Genomic DNA, 16,423 nt, shown 5'->3' with positions numbered 1-16,423 from the left:
AAGCATTTCCGAAACAGCTAATATTGTAAATGGCGCTGTCTGAAACAGGCGTCGTATAGCGAACGTTGCTGCATAGGGGCCTCCGCAACAGGCGCCTGGTTCATACACCAATGCTCACTGCTGGTCATCGGCGATGAAAGCTGGACTGCCGGCCGGAGTGGCCGAGCGGTTCTAGCCGCTACAGTCTGGAACCACGCGTCCGCTACTGTCGCAGGTTCGAATCCTGCATCGGGCATGGATGTCTGTGATGTACTTAGGTTAGTTAGGTTTAAGTAGTTCTAAGTTCTATGGGACTGTGTAATCTCCCCACGGAAAATTACCCTCTACCACGCAATAATTAATAATGGTCAATCAAATCATCCACATTTATTCACTTTTGAAAAGTATCTGATCGGATTTTCTAGTAATATATGCGCCGACAGCTCGTCGACGCCAAGGTATTTTTCTAGTACGTTTATTCTTTGGAATAACAGAGATACATATATGTATTCTCCATGGTTATTATAGACGGGTAAGAAGGACAGCTTCGGAAATATCTGTTGGAAGATTGACGGGCTTCTAAAAGAGACACATTTGCTTTTCTTCTCGCTAAAGCGAGCTATTAACGTTTGTGCCACTAGCGGGTTATTTGAAGAGAGAGAAAGACTGTAAACGCAAATTAAGTAAGACTTGGAATCAACAGAAAACGGAACATGTAATGGAGATGGATTGAACATACAATTTTCCTCATAAATAAGGTTTGTGACCCTTTTATTCTAGAGTGAATGACGAATGAGTTCTTTGTCTGAATCATTGACGATCGCCTTGGCCCTGTAATTAGTGGGGAAGTTTCAGCTGTGACGAAGAGAGCCTGCAGTCACCGAGTTTTTATAAAATCGTCCAAAAAGGCTTCGTCCACATCTGAAATTCTAAATCTGTCGTAAAATGAACGAATTGTTCAAACGATCGATTTTCCCAACTGAATGCAGCGCTTAACAATAATAACAAATGTAAAGATCTTTTCCAGCAAGCCAGCCGCTGAATATTAAGACGAAGGGCTCCACCAGAGATTCTATTGGGCTGATTTCACGTAAATGAAATATTATATTTAAAACTGTACATAGATAATGGACAGAGAGAGAGAGAGAGAGAGAGAGAGAGAGAGAGCGAATGAAATTCGAGAAAATACTCAGAATCCTCCATTAGTATAATTGTTTGCCTGTCTTATCACGGATCAGCCTAAAGATAAAACAGGAGGCCCTAACTTTATTGTACCGATTTATGTGTGAGAGTGAAGGGGTAATAAAGGCGACAGATACACCTCTGTACAGATAAAACATTACACCAAGTTAGCGGCAAGCTGCATTCACATATATTCATCAGTCAGTAATATAGATATAAAGATATTCTCCCAATAACATTATATAATTAATTATAATAATATATAATAATATTATATTATTATATTATTATTATTATTATATTATTATTATTATATTATTATTATATTATTATTATATTATAATAATATTATAATAATTAATTATAACTGTTAAGGCCCATACTGCTCAGAGTAATTTTTTTGAAGGCTGGACTTTGTACGGCACTATGAGAACTGGACGTCTACCAGATGGCGACAGGTGGCCTTTCCACACGAATAACATTTTATGCTCCACCAGACACAATGTAAACACACTGCAACAATGGCCGGAGTGGTCCAGAGGGGAGGAGGGAACGTTATGATCTGAGGAACGTTTAAAAAAAATGGTTCAAGTGGCTCTGAGTACTATGGGACTTAACATCTGAGGTCATCAGTCCCCTACTTCTTAGAACTACCTAAACCAAACTAACCTAAGGACATCGCACACATCCATGCCCGAGGCAGGATTCGAACCTGCGACCGTAGCGGTCGTGCGATTCCAGACTGAATCGCCTGGAACCGCTCGGCCACAACAGCCGGCGAAACGTTTTCGCAGCATTTCCTTGATCATCTCCTCATTGTGTAAAGCACAATGGACCAACACAAGTATGCATCTACCTTTCGGGACCATGTCCGCCGCTATATGCAGTTTGTTTTCCCTCAACACGAAGGCATTCACCAGCCTAATAATGCAACCTGTCAGACACCTCGCAGCGTTATGTGCATGGTTTAATGAGCATCAGAATTAATTTAACGTAGTCCCCTGGCCACCAAACTCCCCGGATTTAAACCCAGTCGAAAATATGAGGGACTACCTTGATTTGGTTGTTGCGCCATGGATCCTCAACTGAAAAACCTAGCGCAGCTGACCACTGCACTGCAGTCGGCGTGGTTTCAAATGCCAGTCGGTACCTTCCAGAACCTCACTGACTCTCTTCCTGCACGACTGGGAGCGGTCTGCGTTCCAAAAGGTGGTTATTTAGTCCTTTGACAGGTCCTCACATTAATGCGACTGGACAGTGTAATAACCTGTCGTTTTTCAAAGTCACTTTTGTAAATGGATTTGTTTAGTTAAGGGCCTTATTGCCGCTAGAATGATTTCCCACTTTAGTACCTTACCTCTTTCTTGCAATGGCCCTTGGAAGTTGGTACGGCAGTGGCCATAATGTTTTGGCTCTTCAGTGTGTATATTACATCCATGACGGTCACATTTAGTAAACGTAGCGCTACAGGTGCAGAATTAGATCAGTACTACGAGGTGCATTCAAGTTCTAAGGCCTCCGATTTTTTTTCTAATTAACTACTCACACGAAATCGATGAAACTGGCGTTACTTCTCGACGTAATCGCCCTGCAGACGTACACATTTTTCACAACGCTGACGCCATGATTCCATGGCAGCGGCGAAGGCTTCTTTAGGAGTCTGTTTTGACTACTGGAAAATCGCTGAGGCAATAGCAGCACAGCTGGTGAATGTGCGGCCATGGAGAGTGTCTTTCATTGTTGGAAAAAGCCAAAAGTCACTAGGAGCCAGGTCAGGTGAGTAGGGAGCACGAGGAATCACTTCAAAGTTGTTGTCACGAAGAAACTGTTGCTTGACGTTAGCTCGATGTGCGGGTGCGTTGTCTTGGTGAAACAGCACACGCGCATCCCTTCCCGGACGTTTTTGTTGCAGTGCAGGAAGGAATTTGTTCTTCAAAACATTTTCGTAGGATGCACCTGTTACCGTAGTGCCCTTTAAAATGCAATGGGTAAGGATACGCCCTCGCTGTCCCAGAACATGAACACCATCATTTTTTCAGCACTGGCAGTTACCTGAAATTTTTTTGGTGGCGGTGAATCTGTGTGCTTCCATTGAGCTGACTGGCGCTTTGTTTCTGGATTGAAAAATGGCATCCACGTCTCATCCATTGTCACAACCGACGAAAAGAAAGTCCCATTCGTGCTGTCGTTGCGCGTCAACATTGCTTGGCAACATGCCACACGGGCAGCCATGTGGTCATCCGTCAGCATTCGTGGCACCCACCTAGATGACACTTTTCGCATTTTCAGGTCGTCATGCAGGATTGTGTACACAGAAACCACAGAAATGCCAACTCTGGAGGTGATCTGTTCAACAGTCATTCGGCGATCCCCCAAAACAATTCTCTCCACTTTCTCGATCATGTCGTCAGACCGGCTTGTGCGAGCCTGAGGTTGTTGCGATTTGTTGTCACACGATGTTCTGCCTTCATTAAACTGTCGCACCCACGAACGCACTTTTGACACATCCATAACTCCATCACCACATGTCTTCTTCAACTGTCGATGAATTTCAATTGGTTTCACACCACGCAAATTCAGAAAACGAATGATTGCACGCTCTTCAAGTAAGGAAAACGTCGCCATTTCAAGTATTTAAAACAGTTCTCATTCTCGCCGCTGGCGGTAAAATTCCATCTGCCGTACGGTGCTGCCATCTCTGGGACGTATTGACAATGAACGCGGCCTCATTTTAAAACAATGCGCATGTTTCTATCTCTTTCCAGTCCGGAGAAAAAAAATCGGAGGCCATAGAACTTGAATGCACTTCGTATTACAGCGACACAAGGAACAAGACATAACTTCGATAAAGAAACCGTAGAAAAACTACACTATTGACTAAACCAGGATTACGTACTATGAGGAGAACATGGATCGGAAAATTATACAAGAAAAAAACTACTCATACGTCGAATAACAACTTATAAACAGAGAAGCGATAGAGCTGTACATGAAGATGATGGCTTAACGCCCAGGAAACGACAACGTAATAGCGGTCGGAGCAAATGCTTGGATTGCAGAAGGATATGGAAGCAACGCAGTGGTGGCTTTTCCAAGGTTACCAACGGCATTCACCTTAATTAAGGGACATGACAAATTAACTTGGTTCCGGATGGCCAGACGGAGGTTAGTATCTCGCTCATACCGAATACAGAGTGCAGTGCAACCTCCACACTTGTTCACACTGGCCGACAAAAGTCTTGGGGGCATCACATTACTGCACATATTTTAACCACGTGTGACGTCTACTAGTGTTTTTTTTTTTTAAACGTCACTGCTGGGTTCTGTACTGCTGATTATAGGTTACTAAAATTAGCTTAAAGGAACTGGCTTGATGACCCAATTTATCAGCTGTTCAAGTCTGCATAAAACAATGTGCATTACTTTCAAAAACGTCGTAAATTCTTGAAAAGTAGTAAACATCCCTTTGCTTAACGTTTCAGGTGACTGATGATGAAGATCAGTAATGAATTCCAAGCTTAGTTTCTCATAAACCTACGACTTTTCATATGAATTATACCCCTAGTCGCTATGTGTGTGTGTGTATGTGTGGGACGTAACGTTTAGACAAGTAAGCAAGCGTTTATATGAAAATGTCTATTCCAGAAAATACAAAGCTGATAGTCACAGGCTGCATAGTTTGATTATTGGAATGAATAAAATCAGTTTTCAGGACAACACTGTTTGATGAAGAGGATAAACATTTTAATAATATTTTCCATAACTTTTTTTTGAGTCATCGGTATTCTGATTGATTTGACGCAGGACGCCCCCCCCCCCCCCCCCCATGAATTCCCCTCCTGTGCAAACTTTTCCACCTCAGAGTAGAAATTGCAACCTACATCCTTAATTATTTGCTCGATGTATTCCATGTATTCCAATCTCTGTCTTCCCCTACAACTTTTAACCTCTAGTTAAAAAATGGTTCAAATGGCTCTGAGCACTATGCGACTTAACTTCTGAGGTCATCAGTCGCCTAGAACTCAGAACTAATGAAATCTAACTAACCTAAGGACATCACACACATCCATGCCCGAGGCAGGATCGAACCTGCGACCTTTGCGGTCGCTCGGTTCCAGACTGTAGCGCCTAGAACCGCACGGCCACTGCGGCCGGCGCTCCCTCTAGTACTACAGAAGTTATTCCCTGATGTCTTAACAGGTGTCTCGGCATCCTATCCCTTCTTGTTGTTAGTATTTTCCATATATTCCTTTCCTCGCCAATTCCGTGGCGAACCCCTCATTCCTTACCTTATCAGTCCACCTAATTTTCAACGTTATTCTGTAGCACCACATCTCATCCTTCGAGCCTCTTCTATTCCTGTTACCCCATAGTCCATGTTTCTCTACCATATGGGTGCTGTGCTCCAACTGTACATTCTCAGAAATTTCTTCCTCAAATTAAGGCCCACGTTTGATACTAGTAGAGTTCTCCTGTCCAGGAATCCCATTTTTGCCAGTGCTAGTTTGCTTTTGATGTCCCCCTTGCTCCATCCGTCATTGGTTATTTTTCTGCCTCGCAGGAGAATTCCTTAACCTCTTCTACTTCGTGACCGTCAATCCTGATTTTAAGTTTCTGGCTGTTCCTAGTTCTGCTACTTCTCATTACTTTCGCCTTTTTTCGATTTACTCTAAATTCATATTCTGTACTCATTCCATTCACCAGATCCTGTAATTCTTCTTCATTTTCACTGAGGATAGCAATGTCACAGGCGAATCTTATCACTGGTATCCTCTCACCCTGATCTTAACGCCGCACTTGAGTCTTTCTTTTATTTCCGTCATAACTTCTTCGATATATATACTGAACAGTAGGAACGAAAGACTACATCCCTGTCATATACCCTTTTTAATCCGAATACTTCATTCTTGGTCTCCCACTCTCATTGTTCCCTCTTGGTTCATGTGCATATTGTATACTACCTGAATTTCCCTATAGCTCACCTCTACTTTTCTTAGAATTTCAAATATGTTGCACAATTTTACACTGTCACACGCGTTTTGCAGGGTCGAAAAATCCTAGAATGTGAGTTCACTTATGGACTGAGACAGTGTCACACTAATTGCCTTTTCTGGTACTCTAGGCATTCACACACGTATGTATGCTAGAAGCTTCATTACAGTAACGAAATTACAATAAAATAACAAGAATACATTTTTAATTATGACAACTTACTATTGGGATAAAATATAGCTCTGATGGAAGTTAAACAGTAGTATTCCGTAACCCCGAGCACAGTGGATAAGTCCTTATTCACGGTGTTCATCATCATCATTGTTTAGCATGCAAATAAGTACCTCACTGAAGCTAGAGTACCTAGGCCACATAATTCTCTAGGGAACCAAGAAAAGGACAGTGATTAAGACAACAGAACCAGATCTAGGTTATCTGTAGGTTTCTTGAAAAGCTTGGGCGGAATGCTCGAACAGTTCCTTTGAAAAATACACTTCACATTGCTTTCCCCACACTATAAGTGAGTTTTTCAGGTCAGTGGTGGCTATGGTGAGATGAAATAATTGTTGCACTCAATATCTTGCTTGCCATAGGGATACACTATTTTCATTCTTCGATTAAAAATTCAGTTAACAATTGCCAGGATACATTAAGATGCAGTGCATGTTTTGTACAGCGAACGGTATATTTTTGTCAGTGTCTACCTTTCTGTATAATTTTCACTGTTTACTGAACAAGTAAACCGTGTTGTTTTTCACATGTTTATTATGTTATTGTTTATTATTACGTTAGTTCGTTGAAGCCGCTATCCTGGTGCTCCCTTATTTTCTGCTATGCTACGGTCAGGTTCTGGAACAACACCCCAATGCCTTTGCTACTTCTCTATCGTTCCGCCTCGAACACGCACAGGAAATACGAACACTTAAATCTTGTGTGCAAATTCTGATTTCTCTTATTTTATTATGATTATCGTTTCTCTCTAAGTAGGTGGGCGCCAACAAAATATTTTCACACACCAGAAAAGGGCGGACAAGCGTGGTGTAGGCAGTCTCTTTAGTAGACCTGTCACATTTTCTATGTGTTCTGTCAAAAAACAGCAGTGTCTGGTTTGCTTCCCGCGCAACATTATCTACGTGATCGTTCCAGTTTAAGCTCTTCGTAACTGTAATACCTACACAGCCTTTAGATGTGTGTGATTTAACGTGTAACAAAAATTTAGCGGATTTTTTTTTTTTTTTTTTTTAGTGCTTCACACTTTTCGTTACTTAGAGTCAATTGCCAGCTTTTGCACCACACAGATATCTTGTGTAAATCATTTTTCAATTGGTTTTGATCATCTGATGACTTTACAAGATAGTAAATGACGGCATCATCTGCAAATAATTTGCCGCCTGGAGTGGCCGAGCGGTTCTAGACGCTACAGTCTGGAACCGCGCGATCGCTACGGTCGCAGGTTCGAATCCTGCATCGGGCATGGATGTCTGTGATGTCCTTAGGTTAGTTAGGTTTAAGTAGTTCTAAGTTCTAGGGGACTGATGACCTCAGCAGTTAATTCCCATAGTGTTCAGAGCCATTTGAACCATTTTGCAAACAATTGTTTCCTAATCGTTTATGTAGATCAGCATCAGTAGAGGGCCTATAAAACTTTCTTAGGGAACGCGAGATATTACTTCTGTTTCACTCGCTGACCTCCCGTCAGTTACTATGATCTGCGATCTTTCTGACAGGAAATCACGAATCCAGTCACACAAATGAGATGATACTGCTTAGGCATGCAATTGGATTAGAAGTCGCTTGTGAGGAACATTGAGAAAAGCTTCTGGAAATCTAAAAATGAGGTATCAATTTGACGCCCCCTCTCGATAACACTCATTACTTCGCGAGAATAAAGAGTTATTTGTGTTTCACAAGATCGATATTTTCTGAATCCGTGATGGCTATTTGTCAATAAATCGTTTTCTTCCAGGTAGTTAATAATATACGTTTCAAAATCCCACTGCATTTTTAGCGAATGACCACAACTGGAAACCGGCCTAGCACAGTACTAAGAGCATCATTAATTCATACAATGGTAATTCATGAAGTGTTTTTATTCAGCAATTTGGGCTGAAAATATGGTTTGATTAAGTTACCAACTCTTAAAGCATCCAGGTGTTCTTAGTATTTGTACCCCGCCTCAATATAGAAATAGTCAAGTGGTTTTGACGCGCCCGTATTCTCTGTGAAGTGACCAAAATCGTTGTACGCCAACTACACAGGCAGCTCATGAACCACCGTTCCGTCTTGCGCCGTCCTGCTTGCTGCCAAGTGGTTTCTCGGAAGACATTCCAGGTGAAAGCCCGAGGCACATACGCGGAGACCTGCAATTCGCACAGTCATTACTACCGAGAACAGTTACTTCTCACCTCTCAGCCGAAAGAGAATGCGCACGCTCAAGGCACGGCAAGACTGGTGTGAGGTCTAGCGTACGGTAGTCGGTATGCACGCAGGAGCACGCGAGCGTGGGAGAAAAATTGTACTCGGGTTCTTATGCGTATGCTGCCAGCTCTCTGCAGTCCAGCATTGGAAAAGGTAATTTTCTGTGAATAAGCCTATCTACCTTCACTGCAAGCGAAAATCTCGTTTCACGTCATATAAGTCTTTTTAAGGAGCGTATCAGAGGAACGCAATAAGCAAAAAGTAAATTGTTGTGTGTTATCAATGACAAACTATATGATAAATCTTTCAAGATATTTTGGAATACGAAACGAAAGACGAACACGGTAAAGCACAATATCTTACAATTAAATTACATTTTTCTGTCACCCATCACTTCTTTCACGTGCCAGCCGTTGTGGCCGAGTGGTTCTAGGCGCTTTAGTCCGTAACCGCGCTGCTACAGTCACAGATTCGAATCCTGCCTCGGGCATGGATGTGTGTAATGTCCTTAGGTTAGTTAGGTTTAAGTATTTTTAAGTCTAGGGGACTGATGACATCAGAAGTTAAGTCCCATAGTGCTTACAGCCATTTGAACCATTTCTTTCACGTCTGTCAATGAGTTGTTAATCTGTAAATCGTCCAGCTCCACCGTAGTTCGCGCTCCACGTAAAAATGGTTCAAATGGCTCTGCGCACTATGGGACTTAACATCTGAGGTCATCAGTCTCCTAGAACTTAGAACTACATAAACCTAACTAACCTAAGCACATCACACACATCCATGCCCGAGGCTGGATTCGAACCTGCGACCGTAGCGCGGTTCCAGACTGTAGCGCCTAGAACGGCTCGGTCACGACGGTTGGCCCACGTAAAACCACAGGTCCACCACTACTGTCTTGTCGAAGGGAGGCGAGGTCAAATCACCTCCAATACGATCATGCGTACCGAAGTACGAGAGCATACTGAAAAGTTATCCCTCCGAAATTTATGTGAAGCCTCTTAAAGTTTTTTTTAAATAAAACGAACGTTATTAACATTCTACACTACTGGCCATTAAAACTGCTACACCAAGAAGAAATGCAGATGATAAACGGGAATTCATTGGACGAATATATTATACTAGAACTGACATGTGATTACATTTTCACGCAATTTGGGTGCATAGATCCTGAGAAATCAGTACCAGCACAACCACCTCTGGCCGTAATAACGGCCTTAATACGCCTGGGCATTGGGTCGAACAGAGCTTGGATGGCGTTTACAGGTACAGCTGCCCATGCAGCTTCAGCACGATACCACAGTTCATCATGAGTAGTGACTGGCGTATTGTGACGAGCCAGTTGCTCGGCCACCATTGACCAGACGTTTTCAATTGGTAAGAGATCTGGAGAATGTGCTGGCCAGGGCAGCAGTCGAATATTTTCTGTATCCAGACAGGCCTGTAGAGGACCTGCTGAAATGTAGGGTTTCGCAGGGATCGAATGAAGGGTAGAACCATGGGTCGTAACACATCTGAAATGTAACGTCCACTGTTCAAAGTGCCGTCAATGCGAACAAGAGGTGATCGAGACGTGTAACCAATGGCGCCACATACCATCAAGCCGGGTGATACGCCAGTATGGCGATGACGAGTACACGCTTCCAATGTGCGTTCACTGCGATGTCGCCAAACAGGGATGCGACCATCATGATGCTGTAAACAGAACTTGAATTCATCCAAAGTAATCTTTATCAGAAACATATTATTCTGTAGAAGAAAACATAGACGGCATAATTCGATAACTTCGTTGTGTATAAATGTTATCACGCGTCAGTCCATACCATTTTACCTACGAGTATTACGGTGCAAGGAGCATCGTACGCTGTAAATCGTACATTTTAGGTACGTGACCAAAAAGGAATGTTGAAGCTTCTAGGACCAGGATCCAAACTGTGCTACCCAAGAACAACTCACAACCCGCCCTCGATACTTCACTTCCTGATTCCCTCTTCTCTCACCTTCCAAATTGTGGCAAGGTCCCTAGGCTCACTCACTACTTAATCTAACTTACGCTAAGGACAACACACACACCCATGCCCGCGGGTGGACTCGAACCTCCGACGTGGGTAGCCGCGCGAAACGTGACAAGGTGCCTTAGACCACGCTCTCACCTTCCAAAGTCCACACAATAGTTCTCCAACATATTTTGCGGGACGGGCACTCCTGCAAGTCGGTGGAGTAACTGCCCGCGACAGGTACAGGTTCCAGTATGGAATACCGCTCCGGCACACAGTTTTAATCTCCCAGTAAATTTCAAATGAGCGCACACTTAACTGTAGAATCAAATATCATTCTGGGGAAAATAATGATGCTACTGAGGTGCCTACTTGGGCAGACCAGGTAGGAAACCGCGACAAATAACGCCCCACCAGATGTCCACTGTGAGTTAGCGAGAGAGAAATTTCGCTGTTTGACGATGCTAAGTCATGCGCCAAACGAAAGGCCTTGGGCACGGGGAGGCGGGGTGAGAGAGAGAGAGAGAGAGAGAGAGATGGATGAGGAGGAGAAGCAATAGGCTGCCCCCAACTGTACGCTTTTCATGCCGGGGATATGCTGCAAGAGGATGAAGAGAATTTGCAGCCAATCAAGAAGTTATGTAAAGTGAATCTTCCGTTGCTGTTTAGTTGAATAACTTTGTTTATAAACGAAAACTAGAAAATTTTGGTGTTCTACAGTGTTAATTTATTTAGTTAATTCGCCTGTGGCTTATAAGGCCAACATAATCAGACTGATGATGGCCTTTCAAACCGAAAACAGGTTAACTAAAGATGTAATCAGTAATGTACCCGAAAATGATCTTATAACCCGAAACCTAGGTTGTGCAACAACATTAGTAATAAATTGTGAAACAAGGCTAAAAGCAGTGTTTGTTTAGTTAATACTATAGACCATCAATATTTTTGTATTTTTCGTTTATAAAGAAAAAAAATAAATGTTTGACAACAGACGACTTGCTAGCGACATCGTCAGGCCAGCAGAGACTATGAAAGTGAGCGGCAACCACGCGATATGCGCTGATATAAGCACCCGTGCATACAAGAAAAGATATGGCGACGATAAAGATGAATTACATGGCAAATTTACGCGATCAGTCCCAGAGGACAGCACAATGCGACAGTTAAGGCTCTCCATCTGCTTTTCTCTTCAGTTCTCCAATACTCCCTGCTGCCCCAAGTCTTGTCTTATCCCCATCCACCCATCCATCCATCCCTCCATCCATCCATGCATCCATCCATCCATGTGCTCCCATGTCTTCCCAGCGGTACGCTGCATTTTGCGATCCAGTCTATTGCAATTCTGGACCATTTCGTTTCTCCCATTGTCACTATATCGAATTAATAATGTGTATAAACATATGCAGATAATTTAAAGTCGGCATATCGCAGCTGCAAACTACTACTTGTATCCAGATACTCAACACGTTCGATGTACATGTCTTCATCGGGTATTAACCATCACGACAGTATCAAGAATATAGTCTGCTACTGTCGTCAAGGAGCCAGAGGAAAGATTCTAGATACTTTGTTGGAGCGGAAACTGAAACTGTTTACACACAGCCTCAAAGAAAGTTATCGTAAGGAGAAGTAATGGCTCTGGTTTCGGGCGCCGTCATTAACCGCCATGAAAGCTCTGTTCCGACCGCATACTTCTCCAATATCACCGTCCCACGATGCCTCAAGGATGATATTAGCATCGTTCAGACGTCAGGCCAATGTTCTACGCGACTGCAGCACCGAGTACTCTAAGTTACATCAGGAATATGATGGTTATTGGGAACTATCCGGGATATTGTAAGGAGTACCAAAATGTTAACAGCGTATTTAAAAAAAAAAAAAAAAAAGATCCGATATCACAAGACTGTCCTTTCACGTGACTGAAGACAGCGACTTGGGGTGCATTTTAACTTACTCATGTGCCTATAAAGATTTTATTTTAGAAAGAATCATCTGTATGAAGAAACGGCTGAAGAGTTGAAGATTGAGAATACATCCCCGGTTACAGTTGCAGGTTGACTGTCTAACGTCCTCCAAGGTCTAAACAATTACGATTTTCAGTACTTCATGTAATTCTCGGCCGAATTTTAAAAAAATTACAATGCTGTCATAATCTGTTAATTAATAGGTATAATCTCACGTTGAGGGTTTAACACAGTAACTCAACTACTCAAGTCTGAAGAAACTGTGTATATGTGTTGAGACAGAGTAAACCACGGCGCACAAATTACCCGCACTATAGTCATTCAGTATCTGCGAATGAGAGCAGTTGGCTACTTTCAATACGCTGTACACGTAATATCAAAACTTTAAAAACTTTAATGAAAGGAAAAAGGTTAATCGCATACTGCACCTCCGCTATTTATGCAGTAAGAAATCAGAGGTCGGGATCTATACTGGAGAATAGCTTTTCATTCATAATAATCTTGATCGCATTGGACTAACTTATAACAGTTCACCAGTTTCAACTTTTACGTGACGTCATCATAACTAAAACCCAGGAAAGACATAAAAACACTGGCAGTACCTTGCAACGAATGTAACATGTCTAATACAGCGATCTAGCCTCCATCAATGTTACTTTAAATTTTATCTTGTGTTTTTTATTGTTCTGATGACGACTCGTAAAAACCGAAACCGGTAAACCGTTTTTAAGTCAAGATAGCTACGAATGAAGAAAAAAAAAGAAAAATAACACCATCGCTGTGACACTGTCATCGACAATAATCATGAGGTTGTTCTGGAGTACGACGTCATCACTACTTTGTAATTATGAATAAAGTGCGGAGCAGAGGGTTCATCGAATCACTTTCAAGCTTTTTCTCTACCGTTCCACGCTGGAACAACGCGCGGTAAAGAGAAAACCTAAATCTTTCCGTAAAAGCTCTGATTTGTCTTATTTTAATATGATGATCATTTCTCCCCATGTAGGTGGACGCCAAAAAAATGTTTGTACTCGGTGGAGAAAGCTCGAGATTGAAATTCCGCGAGAAGATCCTGCTGCAACGAAAAATGCCTTTCTTTATAATGGCTGCCATCTTAATTCGGGGATCATATCCATGGCGCTCTCTGCTCTACTTCGCGATAGTACAAAAGCAACTGCTTTTCTTCGAATATTTTCGATGTCTTTCGTCAATGCAATCTGATAAGGATCCTACAACGCGCAACAATACTCAAGAAGAGGACGGAGAGGCTTCGTGTAAGCAGTCTCTTTAGTAAGTCCACTGCATTTTCTAAGTGTTCTGGCGATAAATGGCAGTCTCTGGTTTGCTTTCCCCACAACGTTATCTGTGTGATCGTTCCAATTTTAGTTCAAAATGACTCTGAGCACTATGCGACTCAACTTCTGAGGTCATCAGTCGCCTAAAACTTAGAACTATTTAAACCTAACTATCCTAAGGCCATCACACACATCCATGCCCGAGGCAGGATTCGAACCTGCGACCGTAGCGGTTGCTCGGCTCCAGACTGTAGCGCCTAGAACCGCAAGGCCACCCCGGCCGGCCCAATTTTAGTTATTCGTAATTGTGATCCCTAATTATTTAGTTAAATTTACAGCCTTTAGATTTAGTTTGTTTTATCCTGTAACTGAAATTTAGCGGATTCTTTTTATTATGCATGTGGAAGACTTTACACTTTTCGTTATTTAAGAGTCAGTTTCAAGTTTTTGCATCATACAGATATCTTGTCTAATCAGTTTGTAATTGGTTTTGATTATCTGATGACTTTACACTACTGTAAATGACAGCATGATCTGCAGCCAATCTAAGAGGGCTGCTCAGATGGTTTCATAAATGGTTTAAGTAGGTCATGAACAGTAAAGAACCCATAACACTTCGTTGGGAAAAGCCAGATGTTACTTTCATTTTGCTCGATGACTTTCTGTCAGTTATTGCGAACTGTGACCTTCTTGACAGGAAATCACGAATCCAGTTGAGACGATACTCCATAGGCACACAATTTAATCAGAAGTCGATTGTGAGGAATGGTGTTAAAATCCTCTTGGAAATCTAAAAATATGAGGTCAGTTTGTCATCCCCAGCCAGTAGCACTTAGCTCTAGCCGAGTACTAAATGAAATAAAATGTGGGAGGAGAGTATTACGGACCGCATCAGTAGATGGAGATGTAGACTGGCGCGCCACGGCATGTGGTCAGGTTTTTATGGCGGGACGCGGGCCGGCAGCTATCGGGCGGCCGGCGTCGGTGGCGTGGGCGGCTTCCGGCGGCGCGGCGCGGCGCGTCTGGGGCACAGCTGACGCCGGCTATCAGCGCAGCGCGACCCTGACCGGCAGTAGCCCGGCCAACGCACTTCGCGCGACGCCAGCTCTGTGTAGCCCGAGGAAGCACTTGCACAAGTCACTGCCACTACGCTCCGAGAGAGATGACATTGTAAATGTTAAGTGTCTCCATCACATACAAGCGCAAGATAGATACTACCGCAACTCCGGCTCTGTTCTTACACTACAGGCCGCCTTGGACGCCTATGTGCTACTTACGACACGTTTGTAAGGCCTGCCTGTTATAGGCAACTATTAAAATCACCATTGTGTGCCTTGATGTTGTAACCTGTATGTTGTCCTAAGATCCGACGATGGCGTCTTTAAATTTCGCCGAAATCGGTAATCATGGAATAAAAAGAATTCCTGCGATCTTGGCTACCAGTTTATTGTTTTATTTTCACTGCTGTCTCGGTGGTTCGGAGAGTGTTCTTAACGCCTCGTGATGACTGGGTGTTGTGTGACGTCCGTAGGTTAGTTAGGTTTAAGTAGTTCTAAGTTCTAGGGGACTGATGACCATAGATGTTAAGTCCCATAGTGCTCAGAGCCATTTGAACCAAGTGTTCTCAACGGATATGAGCAATCGCGAAACCACAAGGCGGCGACTTTGGCCGTGTTCAAAATGACGCACAGGATGCTGAAAACTGATCAGTTACTCATTCTCAATTAACGGCTATTGCCTGGATGGCGATACATCCGTCTTCAAGCCTACACTTTGACAACAGGATACGCCATGTTGTTTTGGCACTCCCTAGCGCCGAACCAGGACTGCAGGCATGTACCTCCGACAAATAAAAACATTAATTAACAAACTTTATTTATTCGACGTGTTAATTATAACTTTAGCTCCCGTCATATGCTGTTGTGATACCGAACGATACACTCTAAGGGGAAAAAAACACGCCATACGAATGAATTATCGAATGGGATATTACAATTTCAGAAAAATTGGGTGTTTTGTTCAAAAGAAAGAGCTTCACAAAGTGAGCAGGTCAATAACGCGTTGGACCAACTCTGGCCCTTACCCAAGCAGTTACTCGGCTTGGCACTGACCGATAGAGTTGTTGGAGATCCTCCTGAGAGATAGCATGTCAACTTCTGTCCAACTGGCGCGTTAGATCGTCAAAATATTGGCCTAGTTGGAGAGCTCTGCCCGTAATGTTCCAAACATTCTCAATTGGGGAGAGATCCGGCGAAGTTGTTGGCCAACGTAGGCTAGCAGAAAGACAAGCAGTAGGAACTCTCGGCGTGTGCGGGCGGGCAGTATCTTGCTGAAATGTAAGCCCAGGATTCTCGCCCGCACACGATGGGTGTTTTAACGATCTAATGCGCGAACTGGACACAATTTGGCACGATATCCCTCAAGAGGACATCCAACAACTCTATTGATCAGTACCAAAGCCGAATAACTGCTCGCGTAAGGGCAAGAGTTGGTTCAACGCATTACTGACTTGCTCGCTTCGTGAAGCTGTTTCTCTTGAACAAATCATCCAATTTTTCTGAAACTGTAATCATTTGTTTGCCTGTACAATTACATATAC

The 16,423-nt window shown here is 43.0% G+C and overlaps 1 protein-coding gene across 1 annotated transcript in view; it reads right to left on the bottom strand.

Annotated features, from left to right (window-relative positions):
• The window catches only part of LOC124788750 (tRNA dimethylallyltransferase-like), a 604,197-nt gene that overhangs the window by 481,417 nt on the left and 106,357 nt on the right, over nt 1–16,423 (bottom strand). The window lies entirely within an intron of this gene.

Source organism: Schistocerca piceifrons, chromosome 3 (assembly GCF_021461385.2).
Source record: "Schistocerca piceifrons isolate TAMUIC-IGC-003096 chromosome 3, iqSchPice1.1, whole genome shotgun sequence".
NCBI classification, from domain to species: domain Eukaryota; kingdom Metazoa; phylum Arthropoda; class Insecta; order Orthoptera; family Acrididae; genus Schistocerca; species Schistocerca piceifrons.
This window is presented reverse-complemented; position numbering and strand designations above follow the sequence as displayed.